The sequence below is a fragment of the Heterodontus francisci genome, chromosome 25 (genome assembly GCF_036365525.1).
Source record: "Heterodontus francisci isolate sHetFra1 chromosome 25, sHetFra1.hap1, whole genome shotgun sequence".
Lineage (NCBI taxonomy): Eukaryota > Metazoa > Chordata > Chondrichthyes > Heterodontiformes > Heterodontidae > Heterodontus > Heterodontus francisci.
Genome location: NC_090395.1, coordinates 58,521,788 through 58,535,767, shown reverse-complemented (window position 1 = coordinate 58,535,767; position 13,980 = coordinate 58,521,788).

Here is a 13,980-nt window from a genome sequence, read left to right as displayed (position 1 = left end):
GACAAATGAAATTTAATGCAGAGAAGTTTGAAGTGATACATTTTGGTAGGAAGAATAAGGAGAGGCAATATAAAATAAAGGATACAATTCCAAAGGAGCAGAGGGACTGGTGTTTATGTGTGCACAAATCATTGAAGGTGGCAGGGCAGATTTAGATAGTGGTTAATAAGACATATGGGACTTTGGGCTTTATAAATAGAAGCATAAAGTGCAAAGCAAGAAAGTTATGAAGAACCTTTAGAAAGCACTGGTTCAGCCTCAGCTGGAGTATTGTGTCCAATTATGGGCAGAGTAGATAGAGAGAAACAGTTCCCATTGGTGAAGGGTTGAGAACCAGAGGACACCAAATTAAGTGAGCGACAAAAGAACCAAAGGCAACATGAGGAAAATATTTTTACGTAGCAAGCGTTTAGGATCTGGAATGCATTGCTTGAGAGTGCAGTGGAGGCAGATTCAATCATGGCTTTTAAAAGGGAATTGCATATTTACCTATGAGAAGAAGTTTGCAGGGCTTTGAGGAAAAGGCAGGGAAGTGAGAATAGCTGAGTTGCTCTTGAAGAGAGCCAGTATGGACAAGATGAGCCAAATGGCCTCCTTCTGTGCTGTAACCATTCTATGATCTCGGCCCCCTCTTGAGGTCCCTAATTCAATTCACAGTGTTCAGCTCTACTTGTAATTTCTCAGATAACGAAGCAGTCCATGTCTGCCTGCATAAAGACCAAGTCAATATCCAGGCTTGAGCTGAGAAATGGCAATTTACATTCATGCCAATAGTGCCAGGCAATGACCATCTCCAATAGGGGAGTGTCTAACCACCTACCCTTCATATTCAATGGCATTATCATCACCAAGTCCCGCCATCATCACCATCCTGGGGGGTCACCATTGACCAGAAGAACATCTACCCTCCACCACCACTAGCATATCATGGCTGCAGTATGTATTATCTATGGGTTGCACTGCAATTTCTCACCAAGGCTTCTGCAACAGCATCTCACAAATGCATGACCTCCACCACCTTGAAGGAGAAGGGTTGCAGGTGCATGCGAACACCATCACCTCCACGTTCACCTCCAAATCACACACCATCCTGTCTTGGACTGATATCACTATTCCTTCATCGTCACTGGGTCCAAATCCTGGAACTCTCTACCCAACAGGAATACCTTCACCACAAAGATTCCAGTGGTTCAACTTATCAAGGGCAACTAGGGATAATTAATTAATGTCTTCTTTGCCAGTGATGCTCATGTCTCAAGATGGAAAAACCCTGTCTGAAATAATTCAAATTAAACCTATAGTTGGATGTGTTCATTGTTTTTATTCATAAAGGTTCCATAGTCAGCACGTCCAGAAATAACTTGCAAAAGATTTATACTTGGATTAGAATTAGTTTAATAAAGCTGTCTGTCTGGGTCAGCATTTCAGTAATATGAAAGCTACTGAGATTATCCTTTTATCCTTGGATCAGGTATCATCCTGTATGAATTAAAATAGAATTTCAGCAATTGTACAATAAAGGTGATATTGACCTCTCAAGATTGAAAGGACAATAGAGGGGAAACATCAAGTTCAAACATCAACACCTCCAACTCATATACCATTCTGACTTGGAAATATATCACCCTTCTTTCATCATCACTGGATCGAAACACTGGAGCTCCCATCCTAAAAACATTGTGGGAGTACCTCCACCACGTGGACAATAGTGGCTCAAGAAGAAGGCACACCACCACCTCATGAGTAATTGAGATGACAGTAAATGTTGGCCTTGTCATATCCAATGAATGAATTAAAAAAAACATTATTTACCTAAGAAAAATTACACTAAGCATTTCAGAAATGCACCTTATTAATTACATGTATACAACAAACAGGCCTTGTCAAGTATAAGTTCACAGTCATAACATGCCCTACTTTTCACCCCAACAAGCAAACGTTGTTGTAGAGAAAACAATAGTAGTTACCTGTTGCTATATTGTGTGTAGAGTGCCTAGCAACAACAGTTTTAAAGCACAAAGAAATTTTAACACTGTTAAAATAGCAAAGGGAGATAACATAGAAACAGAAAAGGTGAATATAGATAAAATTAATAGGAAATAGGTCATCCACAAGGGCACCAGATGACAATTGCTGAAGTGTGTTGTTGGATTCTCCATTAACCCAAGACAACAGTGGAGAGGCTCAGCCGGGTTGCCAGATGCTTGATGCAGTTGAAGTGCCAATTCCTTCTAAAAGCTGGAGCTTGAGGAACTAATTCTTAACACAACATAATTTGTAGAGAATTATCTGACATTTATCCGGTGACAAAAAGAACAGGAAAATGCATGGTCTTGTTACCTCTGTATAGTGTTAAAGTGCCGCTGTGCATTGTTACCAAAAATGTCGCAGGAATCAAATTGAAAGAAAAATGACACCAAAAAAAGGTTTAAATCATGTTTAGCCTCAGAGTTCAACTGCAGAATTAAAATAGATTTAAGTAGTTGTAGTAAATAGTGCGGAATCCCTTCTAGAAGGTCAGTGCAACCTATACTTCAATGGTCCTTATTTTACAGTAGGAATGAAGGTGCAACTGTCAGTGTTCATTCTTATTACTCCTCTGAAACTGGCAGCAACCTCAAGAGTCCGCATATGAACAGTTAAACATGGAAATCCAAACGTTGCTGTCAGTGATTCTACGCTTCCCCATAGGGTGCAGTGTTGAAAACCCCCAGTCTGCATTCAAGTAGAAATCACTGAACTGACGAAAACTTGCCCTTTTACACTATTAGTCTCACTGTGAAAACTCTTGAAAAAGTTACACCTCGTTGAATGAGGTGTGACTGAATTTTTAACTGCGTACTAAATTCATAATTGCTGCTAAACAACCTCACTGGCCCTGAGAAACAAATTTTACATTTGTGGAATCTCAAATTTCTCCACATATTATATAAAAAATTCAGTTTTTTAAGATAATATTTTTTAAATGGTTCATTTATGATCTTTCAGATTCTGCCTTAATCCGATGTGTATATCCCAAGCATTTATTTTGCCCTCTGTTAATTTTTAACGAAAAGTGAAAAAATCAGTGCATTTTATTTCCTTGATGGCTGTCAGTGAGAACAGTTCAATGCGATTGACTGTTTACCCAGATTGATGATTTCACTATTGCTGCTCACCTGGCGATCCCCTTGACCTGGTGCCAGATTCAAAATGGCATTGGGAAAGGGGAAATCCATGGAGCAGTTGCAGATAGGAGCTGGATTTTATGGGACCTGCAGAAGTGGGATAAAAGGCGGGGAGAGCTGAAAAATAAGGAGGGAGGGCAGGATACGGTGTGCCTGTTGCCTTCCCACTATGATGGCATTTTACCAGTGGCGGGGAAGGTGGAAGACAACCTCCCATCCAGAGGCCAATTGTGTCACTTAAGTGGCCAATTAAGGACCACTTCCTGCAATCGCTGGTATTTTGCCAGCTTTGGGACACTGCCTGGTGAACTCTCGTGGCCTATCTGTGGGCTCAGGGTAGGGAGGGCCCTCTAATCAGGCACTCTGTGGCCCACAGAGGAGCACCCTGGTGGCAACAACCATCAACCAGACCCCCCACCCCTCACTGGAGCCTGCCTGACTGGCCCCTGTGATCCCTGACCTCACTTAACTTGCTGCGAGGCCAGTGTCCATTTCTCAGCTGGGTGCAGTTCCACCAGTGGCCACTGCTCCTGGTGACACTGCTGGGACTGAAGAGCTGCCGGCCCTCTGAGTGGCCAGCAGCTCTTGGAGGTGGGCTTTCCTCTTTTAAAGGGATGGGAGCCCTGACAGTAGCTCACTATCTGCTAGATTGGCGTAGGATCCAACTGGAGCTCCCCCAAACCACCAAGGCAGGGTTGCCCCCAGCTGTTGTTGGGGCCACCACCACCCCAACAAAATCCAACCCTAGATTTTTGTATGGACAGCTTTCTCCAAGGTCAGTAGTAATTGCTGTTGCTTTGTTGAGGACCGTGAAATACAGGCCAACATATTTTAAAAATCATCTCATTACTGGTGCCTTGTATTTGTCAGTATTCTTCTAATATGGGCAGTGTGATTCTGTTGAGTGACTCTGCTGTGTACAACATTGCAAGTAACTTTGTAAAAATCCATTCCCCATATTAAGAGTATTGTCAGAACTGGTGAGGAAAAAGGTGATTTCAGACATATAGTTCAGAAAGCTCTCCACCATTTGGATTTTTCTTGTGTAATTTCTGGGTCTGTTGTCGGCTAATTGGTAGCAATGGATTGCTATGATTCATCAATGACTATTATTATTGTTTCAACTAAATACTAAGATGGTGGAAGCGAACTAGATGAATATTGTTTTTTTTGCTTCTAGCAATTCCTATATTCCTACAATAATATAACTATTCTAAGCTAGGTTAGTGGTTTAAAAAAAAGTGAAATTTGTTTACTATGCTTTATAAATCAAAATAAATGAAATTACTGTAAAAAATGAAAATAAAAAACATGTTACAAAAAAAGGGGAAAAATGCAAAAAATGAAAAGATTCAATATTTCTGATCCTCTATCTGCCCTAATCATGGCCCCATACACAAGAGGCAACATTTCAGGGGAAGGAATTTCCCACCCAGGAACATCCTTGACCCTGACAGTGTTACACCCAGGCAGCTCGGACCCCCGGGAGTAATGAGCTGTACCAGTTCTCCAGCAGTATACATGGGGACTAGCAAGGAGGTTCAGACTTAGGTCCTGGCCTGAACCCCTGAAAACAAAAACACAGTTTCCGTCATGCCCTCCAAAAATTTCTGCTGGAGCTAGAGCTGCTCGCACAAACATGAGCAGTTGTGCAGCACCACATTTCCCACATACCCCCGCTCTGTAAAATGCCCTATAAGTACACATGGTAGTGTACGTGTCCACCAGTAATATTTAAATTAAGGAACCTTTCCCTGAGCCCAGGTTGTCTGACCTTTGTCAGCAATGGTGATTCACATCAGACATCTCCCCTATCAGATCTGCAGTGAAGACCCACAGGTTTTCAAATCATGTTGGCAGGCATGCCTTCATCTGCCTAGCCCCAATGATCTGGAATTCCCTTCCTAAACCTCTCCACTTCCCTCTCCTCCTTTAAACACATCTCTTTCTGAGCACCCCATCTAATGTCTCCTTCTTTGGCTCAGCATCCTTTTTCCTAGATTACCCTTCTATAAAGTATATAAGCATGATTTTCTACATTAAAAGCACAAGAGTCGGCTAGGTCTATATTCTCTAAATTTTAAAAGAATGAGACGTGATCTCATTGAAATGTATAAAATTCTTAGAGGGCTTGACAGGGTAGGTACTGTGAGGCTGTTTCGCTGAGCTAGAGAGTCTAGAACTAGGGGTCATAATCTCAGGATAAGGGGCCAGCCATTTAAGCATGAGATGAGGAGAAATTTATTCACTCAAATGGTTGTGAATCTTTGGAATTCTCTATGACAGAGGGCTGTGGATGCTCATTTAATGAGTATATTCAAGACTAAGATCAATAGATATGGGCACTAAGGGAATCAAGGGATATGGGGATAGGTTGGGAAAGTGGAGCTGATATTGAAGTTCAACCGTGATCTTATTGAATGGTAGAGCAGGCTCAAGGGGCAGCATAGCCTACTCCTGCTCCAATTTCCTATATCCTTGGAGATAAATGCAAGCTGTTTTTGTTGCCGCATACTGATCAGTCATTTCAACCACATGATATGTGATTGTCAATTACACAAACACTTCCCAGGACAGAGGAGGCAAAGACCTCAGTTTGCAAAGTTACACCAATATTAATGCAACAACTAATTACTCGAGTTTATTCCTGAGCTTCATTAATGTTTTCAACTTTAACAAGTTGAATGATGTTTTCTTATGCAGTTGCTCCCTACTTAAACATCCCATCAGGTAATATCAGAATAGTTCACTTGAGGGGGTAGCAATGAGGTTGACATTGTGGCTGATTTTAGCAAAGGTAAAGAACCACATTCTGAAGGGTGGCAATAGAGTGTGTCATATACATAGCATGACATGATCTGCATATAACAATGTTTAGAGCTCTTGGCTGACAGACTAGATTCATTGTGTATCCAAGATAAGATGTAAGCAGGTGACTAAAGTTTCGATAAAGGGGAAAAGTAATAAGGGGGACACTAAATAAGGAGACACAGTTTAAAAATAAGGTGTCTTCCATTTAAGACAGAAATGAGGAGAAATTTTTTCGCTCTAAAGGTCGTGAGTCTGTGGAACTCTCTTCCCTGGAGAGCGGTGGAGGCTGGGTCATTAAATGTTTTTAAGGCAGAGGAAGACAGATTCTTGACAAACAAGGGAGTCAAAGGGTATCGGGGATAGGCAGGAAAGTGGAGTTGTGCCCACAAACAGATCGGCCACGATCTTATAGAATGGTGGAGCAGGCTGAAGGGGCCAAATAGCCCACTCCTGTTCCTAGTTCGTATGTTCCTAAGATAACAAAAAACCCTGCTGTCCCTGCACAGACTCATAAATTAGAGAACATTTAATTAATGACTATTAAGTGTCTATTAGAAATAAAGCTAAAAAAAAAGAACCTAGAGAAGACCACTTTAAGCTCTCGCCTCATAAAACAATTTTAGCTTGATCAAATACATTTTTTCTGTCTTGGCAGAAAGAATTAATATTGGATTCTCCAAGGTTTGTCCACTATGTATAATATTAAGTGATCAATGTACAGTGCAAAGTGGCTGTCTTTATAAATCTAGACCAGTCTGGATAGTCAATTTAGTAAATATATTTCGTAGCCACAGTATTGTCAAGGTTTTGGAGTCACAATGAAGGCTGGAGATAGGACTGCTGAAGACAAGTTTTTGTGGATATTTATGTTCTTTCAAGTAAGGGATATGATTCCTGTTGAGAATCTGGTGAGTGCCTATGTATGGAACAAATTTCTCATCAAGCTCGTGGAAAATTCATGATGTATTACCTCCCTGCAAGGAACCAATGGCGTGTGAAACACATCTATGGATAATGTACATGATATCTCTCTCTTGACATTTCCTCAGGGATGAAGATTTTGGGAGGGTTGTCCTCATCGGTTGCAGGCCCGCTGGTGGCTAGTCAGGCCTATGCGTGACCGGCAGATTCTCTCACAACGGGTACAAGTGAAGGTGTAGTCGCTGCTGGGGCAAATGGATTTATCCTTCCCCTCCTTTTCTCTTTCATGCTGGTTCTTCACTCAGTCTCAAAGGTGTCTGTAGCCCTCCTGATGTAGCATCCCCAGGCATCACGATCTATGGCCTGCACTTCCCACTGATGGTCGATGTGGCACATAGAGAGGGACTTCTTACGGGAGTCCTTGAAATGTTTGCATGGGACCCCACTGATCCTATAACCAGTGGTCAGCTCTCCATAAAACATGATCTTGGGCAAGCGACTGTCGTCCATCCGGGCAATGCGACTCACCCTACGCAGTTGGCTTTGCAGGAGGATGGCCTCGATTCTGGTGATGTTGGCTATTTCCAGGACTTCAATGTTTGTGATGCAGTCCTGTCAGCGGATCTTGAGGACGTGGCATACATTATAGAGATTGATAGAACACTCTTGTCACCCAAGAGAGGAACGTTGAAATACTAACAACTAGATCATCCAAGCATGCTGGCAGAAATAGAGGGCTGGATTTTGTTCCCAGCCCAACGTCAGATTCTGTGGCAGGGGTTGTGGGGGGAGGGGGGTTGGTGGGGGAGGGCTGGAGAATCGGAGTGGCAGCAGCTGTCACGGAACCTGACGTCAGGATTGCTGGGCCCGATCTTCCCGGTGGCGGGGAAGCTCCATGGCGGCCCCTCCTCCACTCTGCAACGGGACTCTGCTTTCCATATGCTAATTAGAACTCTGCATTAATTTAAAATGTAACCTGCAGCGATCTTACCTTCAGTTCCCGACCTTCAGCACAACGTGTGGCACTCACATGCCTTCACTTTCCCGCCCAGGGAAAGCTGGCACCACCGAGGTGGGGAAGTGGTCAACTCTGCAGTATTTATATAGGGAAGAGGAAAAGAGGTCAACTCTGCGTTTTGTTGAACTGTCTACAGGGCTGGTAGCCTTTTAGAAATGGCACCAGAACCTGCTCCCTCATCAGGTGATGCCGTGAATGATATCGCCAATGCTGCCCCCCTCCCCCACCACCCCCCGCTATGTGATTGGGGGTGGGGGCAGCCACCGTGAATATGCAAGTGGCCGCCCGCTGCAGAATCATGGCACTGCAGTGGCGTGGGACATCCGCCATTTTCTGCACCTGACGCCAACAATCGAGCCCAGTGTCTTCGAATGATATTTTACAATTTCCAGTCAGTGAACAAAGATTTGTTTTGGTTCGGGTATTTAGATATGTGTGTTTGATTAATCAATGCAGCTCTCTGGTCCAACGGCCAAGTGATTATATTTTTTTCTTTGTTGGAAGTAATGTAGTTAATATTTTCCTTAAATTATGACTTCTTATTCCTCACACAATCTCTTCTCAATCCAGTTCCTGGAGCAGTATTTGGCTGGACTTTAACTCTTCAAAAACACTCCTATAACATTTTAATGCCCAGCGAATAACCAGAAATATATTTCATTTTCCGCTTTATACACAGAATATGCAACTAATCTGTAAATGATGATGAAAAGTCTTTTCTCAACTTTCTTTCGAATATTTAACATTACACTGTTAATATTATTGCAACAGATATTACCGGTTGTTGGTTAGAGGTCTCTAATGAGGTCCTGCACTGCACTGTACTTTCAGAATCACAGAATAATACAGCGCAGAAGAGGCCCTTCGGCCCATCGAGTCTGCACCGATGCATTAAAGACACCTGACCTGTCTACCTAATCCCATTTGCCAGCACTTGGCCCATAGCCTTGAATGTTATGACGTGCCAAGTGCTCATCCAGGTACTTTTTAAAGGATGTCTGGGTGGGGGACTTCAACGTCCATCACCATGAGTGGCTAGGTAGCGCCACTAATGACCGAGCTGGCCGAGTCCTAAAGGACATGGCTGCTAGACTGGGTCTGCGGCAGGTGGTGGGAGAACCAACACGAGGGAAGAACATACTCGACCTCGTCCTCACCAATCTTCCTGCCGCAGATGCATCTGTCCATGACAGTATTGGTAGGACTGACCACCGCACAGTCCTTGTGGAGACGAAGTCCCGCCTTCACATTGAGGATACCGTCCATCGTGTTGTGTGGCACTATCACCGTGCTAAATGGGATAGATTTCGAACGGATCTAGCAATGCAAAACTGGGCATCCATGAGGCGCTGTGGGCCATCAGCAGCAGCAGAATTGTACTCAACCACAATCTGTAACCTCATGGCCCAGCATATCCCCCACTCTTCCATTATCATCAAGCCATGAGACCAACCCTGGTTCAATGAAGAGTGCAGGAGGGCATGCCAGGAGCAGCGCCAGGCATACCTCAAAATGAGGTGTCAACCTGGTGAAGATACAACACAGGACTATCTGCGTACCAAACTGCATAATCAGCATGCAATAGACAGAGCTAAGCGATCCCATAACCAACGGATCAGATCTAAGCTCTGCAGTCCTGCCACATCCAGCCATGAATGGTGGTGGACATTTAAACAACTAACTGGAGGAGGTGGCTCCACAAATATCCCCATCCTCAATGATGGGGGAGCTCAGCACATCAGTGCGAAAGATAAGGCTGAAGCATTTGCAACAATCTTCAGCCAGAATTACTGAGTTGATGATCCATCTCGGCCTCCTCCTGAAGTCCCCAGCATCACAGATGCCAGACTTCAGCCAATTCGATTCACTCCGCGTGATATCAAGAAACCACTGAAGGCACTGGATACTGCAAAAGCTACGGACCCTGACAATATTCCGGCAATAGTACTGAAGACCTGGGCTCCAGAACTTGCCGCGCCCCTAGCCAAGCTGTTCCAGTACAGCTACAACACTGGCATCTACCCTATAATGCGCAAAATTGTCCAGATATGTCCTGTACTCAAAATGCAGTACAAATCCAAGCCAGCCAATTATCGCCCCATTAGTCTACTCTCGATCCTTGATCAGTAAATTGATGGAAGGTGTCACTAACAATGCTATCAACCACTTGCTTAGAAATAACCTGCTCAGTGACGCTTAGTTTGGGTTCTGCCAGGGCCACTCAACTCCTGACCTCAGGACAGTCTTGGTTCAAACATGGACAAAAGGGCTGAACTCAAGAGGTGAGGTGAGAGTGACTGCCCTTGACATCAAGGCAGCATTTGACCAAGTTTGGCATCAAGGAGCCCTAGCAAAACTGAGGTCAATGGGAATCAGGGGGAAAACCCTCCGCTGGCTGGAGTCATACCCAGCGCAAAGGAAGATGGTTGTGGTTGTTGGAGGTCAATCATCTGAGCTCCAGGACATCACTGCAGGAGTACCTCAGGGTAGTGTCCTCGGCTCAACTATCTTCAGCTGCTTCATCAATGACCTTCCTTCAATCATAAGGTCAGAAGTGGGGATGTTCGCTGATGATTGCACAATGTTCAGCACCATTCGCAACTCCTCAGATACTGAAGCAGTCTGTGTAGAAATGCAGCAAGACCTGGACAATATCCAGGCTTGGGCTGATAAGTGGCAAGTAACATTCGCGCCACACAAGTGCCAGGCAATGACCATCTCCAACAAAAGAGTATCTAACCATCTCCCCTTGACATTCAACGGCATTACCATCGCTGAATCCCCCACTATCAACATCCTAGGGGTTACCATTGACCGAAAACTGAACTGGAGTAGCCATATAAATACCGTGGCTACAAGAGCAGGTCAGAGGCTAGGAATCCTGAGGCGAGTAACTCACCTCCTGACTCCCCAAAGCCTGTCCACAATCTACAAGGCACAAGTCAGGACTGTGATGGAATACTCTCCACTTGCCTGGATGGGTGCAGCTCCAACAACACTCAAGAAGCTCGACACCATCCAGGACAAAGCGGCCCACTTGATTGGCACCCCATCTACAAGCATTCACTCCCTCCACCACCGACGCACAGTGGCAGCAGTGTGTACCATCTACAAGATGCACTGCAGCAATGCACCAAGGCTCCTTCGACAGCACCTTCCAAACCCGCGACCTCTACCAACTAGAAGAACAAGGGCAGCAAATACATGGGAACACCAAGTTCCCCTCCAAGTCACACATTATCCTGACGGAACTATATCGCCATTCCTTCACTGTCGCTGGGTCAAAATCATGGAACTCCCTTCCTAACAGCACTGTGGGTGTACCTACCCCACATGGACTGCAGCGGTTCAAGAAGGCAGCTCACCATCACCTTCTCAAGGGCAATTAGGGATGGGCAATAAATGCTGGCCAGGCCAGCGTCGCCCACATCCCATGAATGAATTAAAAAAAAAATGTGAGGCAACCCGCCTCTACCACCCTCCCAGGCAGGGCATTCCAGACCGTCACCACCCTCTGGGTAAAAAAGTTCTTCCTCAAATCCCCCTTAAACCTCCTGCCCCTCACCTTAAACTTGTGTCCCCTAGTAACTGACCTTTCAACTAAGGGGAACAGCTGCTCCCTATCCACACCCCTCATAATCTTGTACACCTCGATCAGGTCTCCCCTCAATCTTCTCTGCTCCAGCGAAAACAACCCAAGCCTATCCAACCTCTCTTCATTGCTTCAATGTTCCATCCCAGGCAACATCCTGGTGAATCGCCTCTGCACCCCCTCCAGTGCAATCACATCCTTCCTATAATGTGGTGACCAGAATTACACACAGTATTCCAGCTGTGGCGTTACCAAAGTTCTATACAACTCCAACATGACCTCCCTGTTTTTGTAATCTATGCCTCGATTGATAAAGGCAAGTGTCCCATATGCCTTTTTCACCACCCTATTAACCTACCCTTCTGCCTTCAGGGATCTATGGACAAACACGCCAAGGTGCCTTTGTTCCTCAGAACTTCCCAGTGTCATACCATTCATTGAATACTTCCATGTCACATTACTCCTTCCAAAGTGTATCACCTCACACTTTTCAGGGTTAAATTCCATCTGCCACTTTTCTGCCCATTTGACCATCCCGTCTATATCTTCCTGTAACCCAAGACACTCAACCTCACTGTTAACCACTCGGCCAATCTTTGTGTCATCAGCGAACGTACTGATCCTACCCCCCACATAGTCATCTATGTCTTCTATATAAATGACAAACAATAGGGGACCCAGCACAGATCCCTGTGGTACGCCACTGGACGCTGGCTTCCAGTCACTAAAACAGCCGTCTGTCATCACTCTCTGTCTCCTCCAGCTCAGCCAATTTTGAATCCACCTTCTCAAGTTACCCTGTATCCCATGTGCATTTGCTTTCTTGTCAAAGGCTTTGCTGAAATCCATGTAAACTACATCACCTGCACTACCCTCATCTACACACCTGGTCACATGCTCAAAAAATTCAATCAAATTTGTGAGGCATGACCTCCTTCTGACAAAGCCATGCTGACTATTCCTAATGAAATTTTGCCTCTCCAAGTGGAGATAGATTCTCTCCTTCAGAATTTTCTCCAATAGTTTCCCTACCACTGACGTGAGACTCACTGGTCTGTAATTCCCTGGCTTATCTCTGCAACCTTTCTTAAATAGTGGGACCACATTAGCTGTTCTCCAGTCATCTGGCACCTCCCCGGTGGCCAGAGAGGAATTAAAAATTTGGGTCAGAGCCCCTGCAATCTCCACCCTCACCTCCCACAGCATCCTGGGACACAAATTGTCCGGACCTGGAGATTTGTCCACTTTTAAGCCTACCAAAACCTCCAATACCTTGTCACTCCCATGACAATTTGCTCAAGAACCTCACAGTCTCTCTCTCTGAGTTCCATATCTACTTACTCATTCTCTTGAGTGAAGACAGATGTGAAGTATTCATTCAACACCCTACCAATGTCCTCTGGCTCCACCCACAGATTTCCCCTTGGTCCCTAAAGGGTCCTACTCTTTCCCTGGTTATCCACTTCCCATTGATATACTTATAGAATATCTTGGGATTTTTCCTACTTTTACCAGCCAGAGCTTTCTCATGTCCCCTCTTTGCTCTCCTAATTGCTTTCTTAAGCTCCATCCTACACTTTCTGTACTCCACTAATGCTTCCATTGATTTGCTCTCTTTGTATTTGCTAAAAGCCTCTCTTTTCCTACTCATCGTACCCTGAATGTTTCTGGTTATCCATGGTTCTCTGGGCTTGTTGCTCCTACCTATTACCCTAGAGGGAACATGTTAGGCCTGTACCCTCCCCATTTCCTTTTTTAATACCCCCCACTGCTCTTCTGTAGATTTCCCGACAAGTAACTCTTTCCAGTCTACCTTGGCCAGATCCTGCCTCATTTTACTAAAATTCGCTCTCCCCTAATCCAAAACCTATTTTTGCAACTTGTCTATTTCTTTCTCCATAACAAGCTTAAATTGTACCATGTTGTGGTCGCTGTCACCAAAATGCTCCCCCATCAACACATCAACCACCTGTCCGGCTTCATTCCCGAGAATTAGGTCCAGCACTGCACCCTCCCTTGTTGGATCCTCTACATATTGAGCTAAAAAATTCTCCTGTATACATTTTAAGAACTCCACTCCATCTAAGCCCTTAACACGATGATTATCCCAATTAATGTTGGGAAAGTTGAAATCATCTAATATAATTTTATAATCCTATTATTATTTTTACACACCTCTGCGAATTGTGCACATATTTGATCCTCAATTTCCCGCTGACTATCTGGGGGTCTATAATAAACACCTAGCAATGTGGCTGTCCCTTTTTTATTCCTAAACTCTACCCATAAAGCTTCTTTCAGGAATCTTGTTTTCCCTTATTCTCCAATAAAACATGCAAATTGTCAGTATACGTGGTTAAGGTTTCCTACCAATAAAAGGATTTTTAAAGCTCATCAACTAACTAAAACTCCATTGGGGTTGCTTCATCACATGTAATTACATCATAGTAATTATTTGGGCAGGGCTTAGG